Source organism: Bicyclus anynana, chromosome 1, assembly GCF_947172395.1.
Source record: "Bicyclus anynana chromosome 1, ilBicAnyn1.1, whole genome shotgun sequence".
Classification (NCBI taxonomy): domain Eukaryota; kingdom Metazoa; phylum Arthropoda; class Insecta; order Lepidoptera; family Nymphalidae; genus Bicyclus; species Bicyclus anynana.
In genome coordinates this window covers 13872153-13890890 of record NC_069083.1, presented here as the reverse complement: position 1 = coordinate 13890890, position 18738 = coordinate 13872153, and the positions used below count along the sequence as shown (strand labels likewise).

Genomic DNA, 18738 nt, shown 5'->3' with positions numbered 1-18738 from the left:
TCTTGATATTTCATTAGCAATGTGTTTTCGTTATATTACCTACATTACATTAGATTCGGTAATCATAAACGGTATTAAACTCATACAACATCGAATGGATCGCACCAGGATGTCGCATTAAATGTAATTATGGTGTACAGGAGGAAAACCTAAGAAAATATAATGCTAAGTGTTTAATTTTCCCTCAGTTTCTATATGCCACTATCAAATCTAATAGATCTATTACTCAGTCATATATAAACTTATTAATGCATCATTGTCTGGACACAAAGTTTATTTCATATAATATATTTATTATTTCAAAAGAGGTCGATTTGATAATAATATTGTGGTATTCTATTTTATCATGGATGACACTTTGAAATATAGTTGCCAGTTTCAAAATAACGCGTTTAAAGATTTAAATAAAACGCTTACAAAGTTTAACGCCAGCGAAGCCTCAAGTTCTCCATGGTTCAACATTCTGTCCCTAGCACGAGTTTCAGTTTTGATAACGTCGCCATCGACGTCGAGATCTACGAATACTTATTATGACAGGCATGTCATTTGATTTTATCTGAGATGACACCTGGATACCGGACTGTGGCAGCTTTAGTACATTTGTTTTTATTATGTACGTTTCACTCTGAAACCGGATCATCCTCAGGAGATGTTGTCTCTGCAATGTTCAATTGCGAATATAATTGGACTTCGCAATTGAACATTGTGTAGAGAGGCAAAGAGGATTTAGCTTTAGCTCTTACCATAGATAAATCCGGTAGACTACTATGAAGTTTAGACCACGGTGGCTTTGTAAGGTAGTAGATTGGATAACAATTAGGTAGCAATGGATCAGACCCACCATTATTGTCCAATAAAAAAGTACTATTTACGGAATTTATAAATATACCTAATAGGGTTTTTGAAGATGTTACTATGAAGTTAAGTGGCTGGCGATTGCCTACTCATATTATGCTGAGGAAAATATAAAAACACTTTTTGATTTGGATGGGTAAGGGTCTGGACGAATAAAACCTGCTACTGAAAGCTATCACTGATCAGTAGTTGACTCTAGCCAATCTTTTTATAGGTCTAATATAGCGAAGAATTTAAAGGCATTGTCTTGTCAAGCTCGCCCCAACTTAGACCTCATCATTATATTCCATGATTCATGATTGTTTTAACCACAATCCTGTTTAGAAAAGGAATCTATAGTGTTTCTGTGATGGGAGTATTTCCTCGTATGAATTGACGAATTTCTATTTACTAGGATACTCTTACTAGGGAGAGTACAAATGTTTACTTTATTTTAATAACTCACGTCGTATCGTTCTGAAGTATCTCGTCCGTTTTAATAACCGGACAGATACGCGGCAGGATTTATAATTACACGCAGTGTCGTTAAACCTGTAGGTATTAATAATATAATTTAATTCCATATCCGGGATTAATTTGTATGATGTTGTACGTATCATATTTATTGACGTGTTAATTGTGTGTTATTTGTACGAATAGCTGTAACTGTCAACTTATAATAATGTTATGCAATTTTCTTACGTTGCATTTCAACGGAAAATGTTAAGTGTTTGGAGTTATTAGATTTTAAATGTGTGTTTTGTCTACGGTTATGTTAGATTTTCTATTATTTTTTAAATAGTTTAGGGAAGTAGGTATTTTATTCATGTTACTTGTTATGAATATGAATTAAATTATGTTAATATGAATTAAATTAAATTTCATTTTTGACAATATTCTCTAAACGAATGAAGCAATTCTCTGGCGCACGGTGTATCTAAGGAATGATAATAAATATTCGTCATGTATACCTACTTTCTATATATTTAAGTAGTAAGTTTTGCCTTATACAGAAAAACTAAATGCAAAAACAAACAGACCTACGCAGAAAGTGACTCTGTAAAGGCTCGATACCAAGACGATATAAAATGTAATTATGTAGTAGACTATTTAAGGTAAGTATAATTTATCAGACAATCTTAGAGGAAGTTTCATTATTAATTAAAAGTTTTCACTCATCAATACACAAACCATATATCACATTAATAAATTCTGATAGGATTTTACTTATACAAAGGAGGGCGAGGGTTATTAGGTATCCTTTATAAGTGTTTCAGTTAAAGATATTATAAACTGATAAGTATGTAAAAGATACCGTTGAAGTAATGACATAGAAAACATATAAAACTGTACATGTCTTACTTATTTTTTTTAAATTATGTTTCTACGAGTATGTTTGTAAAGATACCTTTTGAAAAAGTTTGCTTGAAAATTGGCTCAACTAGGGAGTGTTATTTTATCTGAAATAACCCAAAATAATCCTTGTCCGTTCGCTCACGATAATTTCTGACATCACATGGTTTTTCATGCCATTTTCTATGTATACTAAACTTGACTTATCAGAATAGATAACATATAATTCATGGCGGTCGAAAGTAGAATCCGAAAACACTAATTCTATAGTATAATAAAATCGCCATAAAATGTAGGTGCCATACAGAACAAGAGCTTGTTGTTTGTGATTTTACGACGTATAGGCTGATGGTAGACCGAAGAAGCGAAACGATGCCTGATAAGATAAATTAAATAGCTTTGAACACATGGTTATCGTCACTTTGAAATACTTGTAAAAGGATAAGCGGGTTTTTCCAGTGAAATCTACTTTACTTCAAGTAGCTTTAAGTATGTACAATTAAAATTAACATAACTTATTCCACAAGGATGCTTCTAGTATTTTGATTCCTTTCATTTGATTTTAGCTTCATAATCTTCCAATTAATTAAAATGAACTGATTTAAAAAAATTGTCCTTTAAAAAAAAAATATGGAACTGAAATGTAATAACATTTTAAAAACTTGTACATTTATCGAGGTTTGTAAATTGGTATAAAAATTGTGTCTAATTTTTGTAGTAATAAAGTTGCTGGTAAAGATGTACGGCACTGAATTTTTTTTAAGTGAGTACATTCCAAGTTTTTCTTCAAAAACCTAAATACAATATCAGCCTAACTTAGCTTAGCTTCATAATCTACCAGATTGATTAAAATAGGAAAATCTTTCGTAAACTCTTCGCTTTCAATGGACAGGGGTACAAGTGGTCTTAGGGAACATTCATCGAAATTTCCGAGAAGGTTCGCGTCAGCTTTTAATCGCCGGCCGTATCCTTGGAACATTACTGAAGGTGAGTTGTCATCGGCAATCAACCGGCACGCATCATCCACATAATACGTAGTTGGTGTATTATAAGCATAAATTATGGTTCATTCGAATGTATAACATTCTATGGTGCGCCACTAACCCTTGCGTGTTCTTTAGTGTCAAGTGTCACAGAATGATTCACGGCCTCCGTGGCGCAGTGGTATGCGCGGTGGATTTACAAAACGGAGGTCCTGGGTTCGATCCCCGCCTGGGTCGATTGAGATTTCCTTAATTGGTCCAGGTCTGGCTGGTGGGAGGCTTTGGCCGTGGCGATTTAGCGTTCCGGTACGATGTCGTGTAGAAACCGAAAAGGATTTTCATCCTCCTCCTAACAAGTTAGTCTGCTTCCATCTTCGACTGTATCATCACTTAACATCAGGTGAGCTTGTAGTCAAGGGCTAACTTGTAAAGAATAAAAGAAAAATAGAACACTGAATAAGTAATAGCGTTAAAAACGTCTTCTGAATCATTAGGTGTCACTGGCCGTAGAAGCCAACGTTTTCTTTCAGCCATTGGATAGTGACTAGCGTGTTAAATATGTTTCCAGCCTTAGCCACATGTCTTCACATACCTCAATAACACGACGCGTTATTGCTATTGTTATTTACCCCATCGGTTCCGGACACTCTCAGCACTGCCTCCGCATAGTTCCGCATCATAGCTTACATCTTTTAACTGGTTTATTGCCCCTCTATCGGAGCAGTTTATTGACGCTTTTTGTTATTACGTATCTATCGTTGATTGGAGTGCAAACATTACGTAACGAAAGGAATGACCTTTGAGAAATTTATTCATGCATTCTTGTTACATAACTATGAGAGATTGAATGCTTCTGCGTCATTTTATTATGAGCTTTAGTAAAGCTTTTCAAGATACGACTCTACTCACAGAATGAGAGGGGTCTACTCTCAGAATGAGAGGGGTTAGGCTAATAGTCCACCACGCTGGCCCAATGCGGTTTGGCAGACTTTACACCCGTAAAGAATTAAGAAAATTTTCAAGTATGCAGGTTTTCTCACGGTCCTTCACCGTTTGAGACCGTGATATTTAATTTCTTAAAATGCACACAACTGAAAAGTTTGAGGTGCATGCCCCGGATCGGATTCGAATCTACGCCCTCCGGAGTCGGAGGCAGAGGTCATATCCATTGGGCTATCACGGCTCGTATATTTAAGCGGTATTTATCAAATATAAACAACAGAAGAAAACAGAGCTTTGAAATTAACCAAAGAAAACCCATTGAGACTATCACAATTGAATAAAAGAACAAAAACAATCGTACTCAAAAACCATATCTATACTAATATTATAAAGCTGAAGAGTTTGTTTGTTTGATTGAACGCGCTAATCTCAGGAACTGCTGGTCCGATTTGAAAAATTCTCTCAGTGTTAAATAGCCCATTTATCGAGGAAGCCTATAGGCTATATATTATCCCCGTATTCCTACGGGAACGGTAACCTAGCGGGTTAAACCGCGCGGCGTCAGCTAGTCATTTATAAAAATCCAAAAATCCTTTGGTAAGCTTTCCCAGCGATTGGGAAGCAATAAAAGCGCACGCGAGATCTCAATCACAACGCTCCACAAACACTCGACGCCATGTCAATATTGTCATAGCCAACACCGATAACAAAGACTCAAAGAATACATGCTAAACACGGCTCACAAACAAAACACTTATATAAATTGAACCTGTAACTGCCAGACCTACCTCGTTTTGTTAGTCCATACATTTTTTCATAATTAATTTTAGCTTTAGTATTGGTATTTTGTATTTCGCACTAACATAGATAATAAGCTAATAATTACTAACACTATATGGGTCTGTAATAAAGAGATTTTATTTTATTTTTATTTATTTTTTATACAACTTGGCAAGTTCGTTGATGACACTCCCATGATATGCGGGCGACGGAGGACTGCGCGGGTGTGAAATCAATGTGCATGCGGGGAGATGAGGTGCATCAGTCGTGGGTTTTCCATTCATCGCTACACACCCCCGTAAGCACCCCCAGGCCGTAAGCAGCGCATTCGGGTTGATGACGTCTTTTCATCTTGGTGCGATGTTACGGCAGGGGTACCTCAGGGTGGCGTGTTATCTCCATTACTTTTCTCTATCTTCATTAATTCGATCACTCAAAATATAACTTCTCTTTACCATATGTATGCAGATGATATCCAAATATACCGCTCATCATCTCTTGAGAACCTAAATTTAACTGTCTCTGCTATAAACTGTGACCTTAGCGCAATTGATATCTGGAGCAGACAGTATGGGCTCAAGGTAAATCCCCTAAAATCTAAGGCCATTATTATTGGTAGTCCTGCCCTCATCTCAAGAGTTGATTGGGTAGATCTCCGGCCAGTTTTGTATAATGGTACCACTATTCCTTTTTGTGACACAGTTAAAGATCTTGGGGTACATCTTGATAACCAGTTGTCGTGGTGCGTGCATGTCAAAGAGTTGAGTAAAAAGATGTTTGCTACTTTTGGCTCACTGAGACGTTTAAGGTCATTTTTACCAATTCCTACTAAAGTTATGTTAGCACATTCTCTTCTTCTTTCTATCTATCTAAATATAACTGAGGACCAACTCAATAAACTTGAGCGACTTCAAAATCTTGCTATTCGGTTCATATTTAGCCTACGCAAATATGACCATATTTCTGAATTCCGTCAGAAGCTCAAGTGGCTCCCTATTCGTCGTCGCCGGGATCTGCATGTACTTTCACTTTTGTACTGTGTGTTGTTTAATCCAAAATCTCCTGTGTATCTGAAGGAGAAATTTACGTTTCAGGGAGTGCAGTCTGAACTGAGACAGTGTCGATTACTAACTCTATGTTTACCCGTGCATAAGACGAAATTTTATAAACATTCTTTCGTTGTGCAAGCCGTTAAGTTATGGAATGCTCTCCCTTTAAATATACGGCAATCAAAGACACTGGACATTTTTAAAAATGCCGTAAAGTCTCATTATCTGGTGCAGTAAAGTCGATCTGTATATATTATTTCTTTTCAATATAAGGTATTTATTAGTATATTTTGATATGTATTTTATTCAATATTGTAGGTATTTGTGTAATATTGTTTATGTATTAGGATGTAAATTATTTGTATGTATGTGTATTACTAATACTATGGTTATTTTTGTTTTACGCCACCTGCTGATGTCCTTAAGTTTTCCTAAACCGAAGGTTGCCTGGAAGAAATCGCTACTTAGCGATAAGGCCGCCTTTTGTATGCTGATCTCTTCCTAATTTGTTTTTTATTTCACTTGTTTTTGTCTTTGTGGTGTGCAAATAAAGTATATTTATCTTATATTTATCTTACCCCCCCCCCCCCGACCGACGCGGACCATAGGGAGTGTTACGAACGAAGTTGCCAAACCCTTGCCTCTTACCAATGAAGGCAACTATGGAGTTTGAAACATTATCTAATAATATTATACCTGACGTGACGAAAGTGCTTGTAAACTAAGCCTAGTTGAAATAAATCAATTTTGATTTAAATTGAACTGTTTTGGGTTTGGGAGGTAGCACAGTATGTTTTAGAGTCCAAACCCTCAAACCTCTAGCCAAATATAAAGCGAAATTTTTTAAATGTTTCCCCTGCACAATAATTTAAGTAATTATGTCCCTAGTCACTTGACTTTGTTTCAATCCTTCGAATAGCACGATTAAAGATCAAACTTACTTACCTAAGGGTCTCTAACCAAGAGTTAAAACTAAGTGATTGGCGACTGAAAAAATTTTCATGATACCCCGTAAAAACTAAAAAAGATAATGTTTTATATTGGTGCTTTGAAACCTGCTATCTCCCAAAGCCAGGATCAAGACTCCGTAGTTGCCGTACTTATCTATAGTAGGACCATGTGTTGACAAACTTTCAGCTTTTATAAAATGAGGAAGCCCAGGTCTAACCATCGCAGGCTCTTAGTTATTATATATAGATATATAAAAGGAACTTTTATTTTTTTCTAGTGTTAAGAGAGTTTACTTTTTTTATTCAGCGTAGGGGCTATTCTGACGAGTTGGTTCTCGTGAGATTGCATCGATTGCCAGCGTAGATGGGCTATTCAGATCGGATTTATGATATTTCAATATCACGTTCCAACCTTGAACCTGGAAGTACTTATTCACACTGCCGGGTCGAGTTATGTACACTGGTACACAATACACCAGTGGCGTGCACTTCATACATGCATTAAATTACTGCATACCCTACCATATGTTTTAATAATAATGCTTATCCAATGCACATTTACCTACCCAGTTTAGTGCATACCCTGATCAACAGACTTAAGCACACCTGCAATACACCATGGCATCGTAATACCAATGTATGATATTATCACAGAACATTCATTATAGGCATTATGTTAACAATATTAATTACAATATTATCATAAAATTAAAAATTTTGAAAAATCCCCGATAGTTATAAATTATTTATTACACTCTCGATCAAGCCAGCAATATTCTCTTTCAGTGCGCTTTCATTTGAGGTCCCGCTCGAGTATATTTGCAGACATTCGATTATTCTTCCCCATTTTCACATCTCACAACTTATAAACGGTTCAACCGATTTTCATCAAACATGTCTAAGAACAGTCGCACATAAGTCACTCTGAATAAAAAAAAACTAAATTGAAATCACTTAATATGTTCGGGAGCTATGGTGCCACAGATAGACAAACACGTCAAACTTATAACATCGCTCTTTTTGCGTTGGGGTAAAAGACAAATTTATTGAGAACTTAATGTTCATTTTCAATTGACAATACATTTTGTTAATGTTTTTTTAAATTACCTTATTATTATTATAAACGAGCACACAAAAAACTCAGAGTTCATTCTATTTTTTTTTGTTTTCACCATATCACAATATATTGTTGACGCCGCGCGGTTTTACCTGCGTAGTTGCCGTTTCCGTGAGAGAACGGGAATATAATAATGGGATGGCTTTCTACTGGTAAAAGAATTCTCGAAATCGATTCAGTATAGATCCAACGATATCACAAACTTTACCCCTATAAAATATTAGTATAGATAAATAAGTATCAAGTCATATCAGTGCAATATACTCCTATTATGGTAATGTTACCAGACGATTTTGAGTTACTTTGGTCCCATAGCCCGTCTCTTCTCGATAACCTGGATAAACTAATAGTGGTGGGCAAGATGGAGATGAAACGACCACGCGGCCGATCACCTGCTCGCTGGTCTGACCAGGTTAAGTTACCCACTGGTCTACCTGTAACAACAGCCATTAGAAAAGCTCACGACCGGACTGTGTGGAAGGGAATCGAATATCGAAGAGACCGCAGTGCAGACACGACCTTCAGCAATGAAGAATGCGATCAAGAAGAGATGGTAATGAAGGCTACACATGTAACCCTTTTAAATAATGATTAAAAATAATATCTCAAAGGTTATTCATACCAGTTAAAATTTAGCGTCGTCGATTTGATTAATGACGCAGTAAACAAAAAACTGTACTTTAAATTACAGTTTTATTTTTTATAAGATCTGTAAGCAATGTCTGTGCATGACTTGAACGTAAAATGACCACTGTGCGAATTTTTATTAGTAAGTAACTAGCGGACGCCCGCGACATCGTCCGCGTGCATCCCTACCCCTACTATACCACTACCCTAAAACCCATTTACTTTTATTAAAAATGCATTATTTTATATCTTCTGCATATGGGTACCAATTTTGCATGCATCTCTTTCATATATAAAAAAATAACTTTAACGGAAGATTAGAGGGGTCATTATCCGACGAATTACGACGTTATAACGGCAAAAATGAGATAAGCAGATCTTACACGAATTTCGTGGAAAATCTCGAGTAACCGTGTAATGAAACTGTTTTGTGGGTCTCTCTCTCGTGACGTTGTTTGTTTCCCTCGTTCTTGATGCCATCGTCATCTTTCACAAAGATAAGTGCTGGAAATTAGAATATTAATATCGATTTATTATTATAATTAACTAGCTAACCCGGTAAAAGTGTTTTTGTGAATTTAATTTATACATGAATACTTCTTACAAAAAAAAACATTAAACTCGGTCAAGTCGTTTCGGAGGAGTGCGACTACATTTATAGTTAAAATCACACACCAAGTTTATAACAACTCTTTGCACAAGTAAATTCTAAGACTAGGAATATCCATATAAAGTTCAAATTGAAAATGATATCTATTAATTCAACTAGCGGAAGCCCGCGACTTCGTCTGCCCTCAGACCTCTTTAATCCAGCCCTTACAGTAGTATTGCTGTAAAAATGGAGTAACTTCTCCCGATTTACCAACATTTCCCTTCACTGCTCTGCTCCTATTGATCGTAGCGTGATAAAAAGTATACTATGACCTGCCCAGGAGTATGAAGAATATTTTACCAAGTTTCGTTAAAATCCGTCGAGTAGTTTTTGTTTAGACAGACGAAAATTTTACTGATTGCATTTTTGGCATCAGTATCGATCACTAATCATCCACTGATAGTTATTTTGACCTCTCTACAGATTCAATATAAGTATAGATAGATAAGCTACTGTAGCACTTTTGATAAGTCAAGTCAGTCAGTGCAGTGTCTCTACCATAGGTCCGGAAAGCAGATCCTAATTAACTTTGCGTTGTCGCAACTAACATTCCCTTACAGCACCTTTATAAATGTAGGATAACGTATCAAGAAAATGAGAGGCTGTCGAAATGCATCTAGATGTAAATTACAGAGGCGATAGTGAAGCGGTACCTCCGGTGCACCACCGTTCGCTCTGACACCTCTCCCAGACGGATCCCGCGAGCCGCTGCCAATTATAACGGGAACCTATCCCACCTCGATCACTCTATAGCGGGTGGTGTAATTGCTTAAACACATAATCACCTATGTCACGACAGCGCGGGGCGAATCAATATCGCGGCGCGTTATCCACGCCGATCAAAACCTCAGACCAATTATTGTATAGGACCTGCCTCGCTAGACGTGAAATGTCAAAGTATATGATCAACGATCTAATGCGATTATAAAAACTGTCTCTATAGAATCGATGTTAAATAGTTGTAATCGTGTTCGTCGGTTAAAGAGCTCCGTAAAAATACCTTTTTGTGTAATTGAGTTGTGTAAAAAACGGGTAAAAATCTCTAGTTTAGTATAAGATATATACAAAATCTAAGCTCATTTTCTCAGAAAATGACAGACAATTTTGTTCGTGACTGAGTGCGATACAGGTCCGTCTAAAATTGGTCTGAGATCAAAACTAATAGCTGGACCCCGTCGCTTCCAAAGCGCAGGATTATGATAAATATATTTGCTCGCCCGTAAGAATGGGCGTAGCGTCGCGATACCATCTCCGCAGGAAATTAATAAATGAACTCGATAAAAATTCCTTTGGTATGCACGGATGCGAAATTTTATCTCTAGTTGAGATCTCGTCTTGCGCGGTATGGCACTGAGGCGTTGTGATTGGCCTAAAGGATAGCGTAGACAAATAAAGGAATGGCATTTCAATTTATGATTTGGATTGTGCACTTGATTTTTACAGATACCAGCGGTTTGCGGCTTTCTTACTTTGTATATTTTTGTTTTGATTATTTATATGCATTTTCTATTTCTGTTTTCGTAATAATAATAATATAATACAGTCCAGGGGAATTTGTAAATAGTTTGAGCAAAATAAAAAATACCAATATTCGGCTCATTGCTGAGCTCGAGTCTCCAATCAGAATGACAGGGGTTAGGTTAGGCACAGCAATAGGAGGGCTTAGAGTGATAATATTTAACTTTTACTCGCAAATAACGTGGCTTTCTAGTGGTATAAGAATTTCTAAAATCGGTTCAGTAGATCCAGAGATTACCCCCTACAACACCACGAACTTTACCTCCTTTTAATGAATACTAGTATAGATAAATGCAATCAACGTAACAAAACTTACCTACCTAGATAAATAATTCATTATTAATAAAAAAACCTTTCTATAACTCTACGGGTACAAACTGGTCGTGTACTCTATATGGAATATAAACAAGCAAATTGTTATTTCTCTATTCGATTAAAACAATTAAGCTCTCATCACTAAAATGCTACCACTTCGTGATAATTATCAGCCATAATTGTTGTTCTAGAGCAAGTAAAACATTTAATTGTATCAGTGCTCGGAGGAATGCGCACCGGTCCGGCATGGGGATCGAAGTGAATCCTCCGAATAAAAACGTTAGAATTATGGGTCCGGCACTCGCGGCAGTGGACGGAATAATTCAAGAGTCACTGGAATTGTGTTCCAAATTTGGTACGCAATTAAAGTAGGCTGGTACCGGAATATTTACATTCGCGCATTATTGTCTAACTAGCGGACGCCCGCAGCTTCGTTTTCCACAAATCTCGCGGGAACCATAGATTTTTCCAGTGACTTGCTAACAGTGACCTATGTGTTTATCTAGGGAATTATATATCTTCGTTTCAGCCAAATCGGTTCAGTAGTTGCGGCGTTAAAGAGTAACAGACATCCAAACAAAATTTCGCGTTTATAATATTAGTAGGAATTATAGGATAGGATTGTTTGTTTTTAAAATTCACTCTTATCAATAAAATTATCAGCCTATTTTTTACTACTTCATTTAAATGGAGGGAATATGCAGCTTGGACCCATCATACTCCAATGCGGGTTGGCGGTATAAGACTCGTACCTACATAAAAACAACTACTAAATACGAATATAAAAACTACCAATTTAAAAACAACTACTAAATACGTAAGTTTCATTTTATAATCCACTTTGAAGAAGAGAAAAGAGAAAATCCTCTTTTTTCGAAATCGGTAAATTTTTAGCCCATGTAACCCAATTCAATTTGATAGCTAATGATCCATAATATCACCCCTTATAGGGATCACTATACGTTTCCAGTAACCCTGTATAATTCCAGTAAAAAAATGAAAGTAAAAGAAGACAAAAAATAATGATAATAATATTTTAAAGGAACAATATTGCAATGCATTGAGTCCTTATTAAACAGTAACAATAAAATAAAATATGTAATACATTATTTTTATTTAAACTAATCAAAAATAAAAGAAATAGAGTTTGCTCTCACTATAAATAAATTAAAGCTCGGCAGTATATTTTTTAAATTGCAATCCTTAGTTTTTTTACGACTCAATCGAGACTTTTGATCACTTGTTTAAATTATCCGAGCAGCTATTCTGTGGCTCTTCTTGACACGACACGATACGATACGATACGACAACTCCACCGTAACGATAATAATCTATGCGTACAATCTTGTGGTATTCAAAAATAAATGCAAAATTATTTTACACTGGCAATTCAATTGGATCTATTTCACATATATAATTCTATATTTTTTCGACAAGAAATTTTTAAGTGCTTATTGTTTTTCATATAAATGCCACGATTTTATAGAAAACTGTTTTTTTTTATAGTTGTCTGACGGTTTCAAAGTTTATCTCAATTAGTAGGACTCAATTTATTTCGATTTACGATTTTTAGTTTAGCATGTTTTTGTGTAAGATCCATTTTCACATCGCAAGATTAACACGATATGATAATACGTAGATATTTAATTATTTATAAAAAAACATTGCCATTTATGACCAACCTACCGCACCATAGTTGGCTACATTAGAAAACTCTCAGGGACTGACTGATTAGTTGCCAGTATGGCATGACAACGCAAATGGGTTGAGAAAAAGTTATAATTAATATATTAATAAATAAACATACCAGCATAAATGGAGGATCTCTAATTATGGAAGTCGATAGAAAACGAGAAATTATACTCTGAAGCAACAGGCTTCCTCTTGAAAAAGCAAACGTATTTCAAAATGAAACGAATTCTATAATGAAGCCATTCCGGCCGGTTAGTTCCATCCGATCAGAACGTCCGATAGACATGCAGTCTGTTGACGTTTTTTGATTGCCTCACTATACTTTTGTTTAGGCCGTACGTGCGGTCCTATTATAGCTAGCTATTCAAACGTCGGAGTCATGCACCCGTTCAATTAAACGCTGTCCGAACCTCGGTTACTTCTACACGTAAAAAAAAAAGAACAACCGATAGTTCCCCGCTCCTTTTGTTCCCTTTGTGGCTATTAAAGTAATATCAAGGAGATTTTTTTGTGAAAATAAACCTGTGAATTTTATTTTATCGACTCGCATCGCGGGCGAACGTAACTCATCCGATGTAAAACAATACGATAGGCATCGCCTGAATGCGATTAAAAAGAGTATTCAAAAACGTTCCTGCAGGCACATTAAGGCAATTTAACTTTCTTCTGGTCCATTTTAAGTGCACTATCTTGTTGTGAATGGTTCAATAGTATCGAATATATTGCGGGCGCGGGTAATGATTAGATGCTGTAGCTTGATAAGCATTTTTAGCGATACCCTATTTCAATAGCCTGTGGATAAAAATGGTAACCTAACTTATAGCAGGCTACTAACGAATTTAAAAATAGATGGGAACCTTTAAAATGTATGCAGATAGTAAATTTAGAAACCTGCACTGGTTTATGTTGGTATTGTTCGAGGTGTGCAGTGGGAAGCTCTAGTGTTGCCATATTATTGAGTTACTATCATAAAAATATAAAAGAGATTATCAATGTAGATTTAGTTTTAAAAAAAACCACAAGGAACAATAGCAAAAGATAAATATAGTCTTATAAATGGTTGGTTTTCCAGGCAGTTTAGAAAATAAGCCGCACTGGTAAACAAACCCCGTTTGTCCAAAAAAGAAATATAATTTTCAGCGATTCAGGCGGGTAGCTACAGTGGTACATATCCTTAGAAATGTTGTTAGTTTGATGAGATGGATGGAAATTGGTCAAATAAAATTAGAAAAAAAAACGTCGCCTCTTACTCCCACGACAAAACGTCGTAAAATTTAAGTTTAAGTTGATTAAAATGTATATGATAGTCAAGTATGTTAAAGCTATTTAATTTTATACCAGTGTACAGCCTATGTCATCGTAAATCCTAAACGGACAGAGGAAATTTGATTTAATTATTTTTCCTTAAATGTGACTAAGTTTTGATCTAGTTTTTAGTTATCATTGACGAAAAACAGGTTAGCCTAACAGTGAAAGCTTGGATTTTTTATTCATTATTTCATATGTAATCCTCGACAGTTGTAGGGAGTTTCGAACCATTAAGTGGCAACACCGGTCTGCGGCGGTGGCCGTGCGCGAGCAAACAGAGTGGCACCAATTAACGTGGCTCTCAAAGGCACATGCTTGCAGTGACTAGTGAGGCAGCGGCGGCGCTTTTCAAGTCCACCGCATATCCACCCAGCTTTTATTTCTGGATAAATCTAATATTCCCACCGAGCTCTGTTTACTTCGTAGCGCGTGACTTCCACTGTGTATTTTTTTTGTGACTTTTTTGCGCCGCTACAGTTGTACCGAATGTGTGCGCTTGTAATATACGGCATGTAGGTACATTGTACATCATCGATGGTGCAGTGGTTAGCCTATTTGGTTTTAGATCACGAGACCCTGGGTTAGAGCCCTGGATGGGGGAGTTTTTCCTTCTTCTCATTAATTCTCAGAAAAAATTCTTAGCCCGGGATATGGATGATGATGGTTTACACTACCGTGCATGGGTGAGCCGGTACGCCGTCGGTTTCCGTCATTAACATCCGATAGTGATCGATAAAGAGCCGCCGGACCTCTGCCTTCGATTCTGAGGGCGTAGGTTCGAATCCAGCCCAAGGTATGCACCTCCAACTTTCCAGTTATGTGCATTTTAGGAAATCAAATATCACGTGTCTCAAACGGTGAAGGAAAAACATCGTGAGAAAACCTGCATACCTGAGAATTTTCTTAATTCTCTAGGTATGTGAAGTCTACCAATTTGCATTGGGCCAGCGTGGTGGACTATTAGCCTTACCCCTCTCATTCTGAAAGGAGACCAGTGAGCCGAACAAGGGTTGCTAATGATGAGTGATGGATACAAACGTGAAATATTGTTACTCTAAGTCCGCTATTGGAGTAGCGTAGCGTAAGCTCCTTAACCCCTTACCTATAAGGAGCCTTAAGGGGTTAAAGCAGATTGATAATGATGATATCTGGGTTTATAATAATTTTAAAGGGTAAAGAAAATTTAAATATATCTATCTATACAGTAATTTTTTTTCGAGGCAGGAAACCCAGGCAGGAGGCAGGCATTTTGTGACCGGAAATAATATAAAGCTTCGAAATGATTTAACTGTAACAACGTCGTTATTTGTTAATACGACCGAGACGTTTAGCTTTTCATGCTGCTTTGGATTTTACCTATGCTGAAGAAAATTTCCGATAATACTTATTCAGGTTACGTCATAATTTAAATGAAATAAGTTGAGTTTTTTCAATATGTTAAATTGTAGAAACTTTAAACATATACATTTTGATTTACGGGGTATGGCGAGTTGGGAGTAGACCGGCCGCATATACTCGTTTTCCGTATTCGTTTTCCTAATGCGTTATTTCGATTTGGAATTCCATGAGACTACCGCAGACTACGTTTTTTCTTATTCGCAATGTGTATTATCGCAAGGGCTCGTATTCGTTACGTACGCGAGGAATTTGTTCAGTTCGGAAAGAAAACGTATCAGTGCGTCAGTTATAGTCAGTGTATTCATGCAGTCGGTTTTCCGAACACAAAATACCGAATTCGGAAAATACGAGTGTATGTCTCAATTCAATCTTCAATCAATGGCATTTTAGGCATTTATATAAAATATATATAATTTAGACTTCTGCTTTTATAGCAACAGACTAGATTAAAAACGCATACTCCCCCTGTACCTACTTAACGTATTAAAAGTACTCACGAGAAATAGAGCCATTCTGAATATTTTACGATGAAGGCACGTATGAAAATCTTAACGTCATGTAAGATCCCTATCACAATGCGGTCTTTTTTTCATGTAGCCGGTTGTTTGATGTTCGACATAGATTGTTGCGAAGTGAAATATTGATATAGTAGTGAAAATAATGATATATTATGTTCTTTTACTTTTTTAATAGAATAAATCAGGTATAAAAATGCATATTAGTACGTCTCACTATGAGATTAACTTTTTGTCAACCTGAGGTGAGTTTCAAGGGTTTGTGATATTATTTTGACGGCCTCCGTGGCGCAATGGTATGCGCGGTGTTCTACAAGGCGGAGGTCCTGGGTATGATCCCCGGCTGGGCCGATTGAGGTTTTCATAATTGGTCCAGGTCAGGCTGGAGGTAGGCTTCGGCCGTGGCTAGTTACCACTCTACGGGCAAAGACGTTCAGCGTTCCGGTACGATGTAGTGAAACCGAAAGGGGTGTGGATTATCATTCTCCTCTTAACAAAGTAGCCTGCCTGCTTTCATCTTTAGATTTCATCATCACTTATAATCAGGGGCTACATTGTAGGGAATAAAAAAAACATGTTTCCCGTTGCCAGTTCCTTAGTTTCGTGGCAACCCTTTCCGTGTCGGTTAACTAGGGACATGATTGTTCGTATTATGCCGAGGGAAATATTTAAAAACATACGCTTATATATGGACAGTTGAGGGTCTGAACCCTTGAAACTTGGACCTTAAAAAGTCACCACAGTTCTAACTCCATAATTGGTAGGAGCATAGGTTGACAACCTTGCAGCCTTCATCACAGCATGCACAAGGTTTTTAACTAGGGTAGGCTCTATACATACAAATTGTACAAAAATTAAAATTTCCTCCTCCAATACAGGTTTGTGATTAATCCTCAGGGTATGCATTGCGTTTATGCACCTACGAAATGCACACAACTGATTACATAAGGTAGGTATGTTTATCGCATAATCCAATATTATGAACTTCACAGAATAATTTTATTAGTAGATATTATAGGAATGTTCTTAAGCATCTCAACAACCTAGGTAGTACCTATTAAATAAGTGAATAAAGGGTTTCTAAAGCCTTGATAAGAAAAAGAAGACTGAGAAATTATATTAAATTCATAAAAGGAATGAAACTTAAAAGCTTTTAATATGTTACGGTCTTGTACCTACATTTATTAAGCCATAAAATTAAATTTATATGAGGGATATTCTATTAAGATATGCAACGACCGTAGACGTAAATTAATATTCCCGTGCGATGCGCGATACGTTTGACGATCTTCGACGTTCTGTATGAAAAGTTTCCCTATCTCGTCTCTTAAATTCCCATTTTCAAGTTGTGATTGAATGTTTTGCTCAATTGTGTATCTTTTGTTATCGTATTTTTGACAAATGATGATTTTGCGTCGGCTGCGTTCCACTAAATCGGGGAAACTAATGATAGCTTGGAGTGTAAGGGGGAAGTCAGTCTCCCCAACTGTAAACCTCGCCGGGTGGTACCTGCACACTGATCTACAAGGCTCTGGCGACCGACAAATGGCAGTACCAAATACCACAGGCCGGTGTCAGGCAGCAGCGACACCATTGCGAATAGACTAGCTCTGCAATGACCAACCCGCATGTCCAGCGTGGTCATTACTTTTTCATCTCACTTGCTCGGAAAAGTTACTTTAGCACGGCCATATCAGCATGTAAAAGTCGTTATGCTTCCTAGGCGAGCAAACATTACATCCGTTTATATTTATGATACAACTAATTATTATTTAAATCCATATTAAGAAACAACATTTGTGGCACCAGTGTGTCATCAAGTGTGAACATACCTTTTGTATACTGTAAAGTTAGCACCGAGTTTCGGATAAAATGCCCGACAATACTCTGGACAAGAAAAGAATTCGCGTCGACCGAAACAAGAACAAATTGAGCGGGAACGCAACTATAGTGCGGTACGATTGTCGAGATAACTCCCGTGTCGCGTAGCTGCGGTCACCAGGCGCGCTAATTTTCTTAGGATAGTCCTAGGAAAATTAGCGTGAAAATCTAATATATAAAAATCTCAGCAAAGTGTTTATGGTCACATTGTTCTTTATTACTATCGATTTTAATGTTTTTTTTTGTATATTTGGTAGGTATGATTGTTTGATTTGAGAATGGGTCGTAAAGTATATTTTTACCCTTTACTTTTTTTTTACTTTAAATTATAATTATCTAGTCCCATATTCGGCACACTGCTGAGCTCGAGTCACCTGTCAGAATGAGGGAGCCTAGGCCACGCTGGCCCAATGCGGATTAACAGACTTAACACACGCAGAGAATTAAGAAAATTCCCAGGTATGCAGGTTTCCTCACGATGTTTCTCTTTCTCCGTTTGAGACATGTGATATTTAATTTACTGAAATACACATTGTTGTTGTTGCAACAACAGTTGAACGAAAACTTGGTGTTTAAATCAAAATGTGACAATCAGTCAATCCTTGACAATATGTGACAAATAACAAATTTTATGTAAGAGTTTATTTTTCAAGGCATCAGACTTGTCATAGAATATAATAAAATTGAATTAGATTTTTTTTTATTTTAAATTCATTATCATTATTTTGTTGAAGGTACTCAGTAGGAGTAGGAGTTTATACGAGGGATATTTAGTAAATATTTCTCAAAATTCCTTTTGAGTAAATATTCTTATATAAAACCAG

General features: G+C 36.6%; 1 protein-coding gene across 7 annotated transcripts in view; it reads right to left on the bottom strand.

Moving 5' to 3' along the window:
* LOC112055824 (cytosolic carboxypeptidase 1) overlaps nucleotides 1-18738 on the bottom strand; it is a 98337-nt gene that overhangs the window by 22499 nt on the left and 57100 nt on the right. The gene's annotated exons all lie outside the window — the stretch shown is intronic.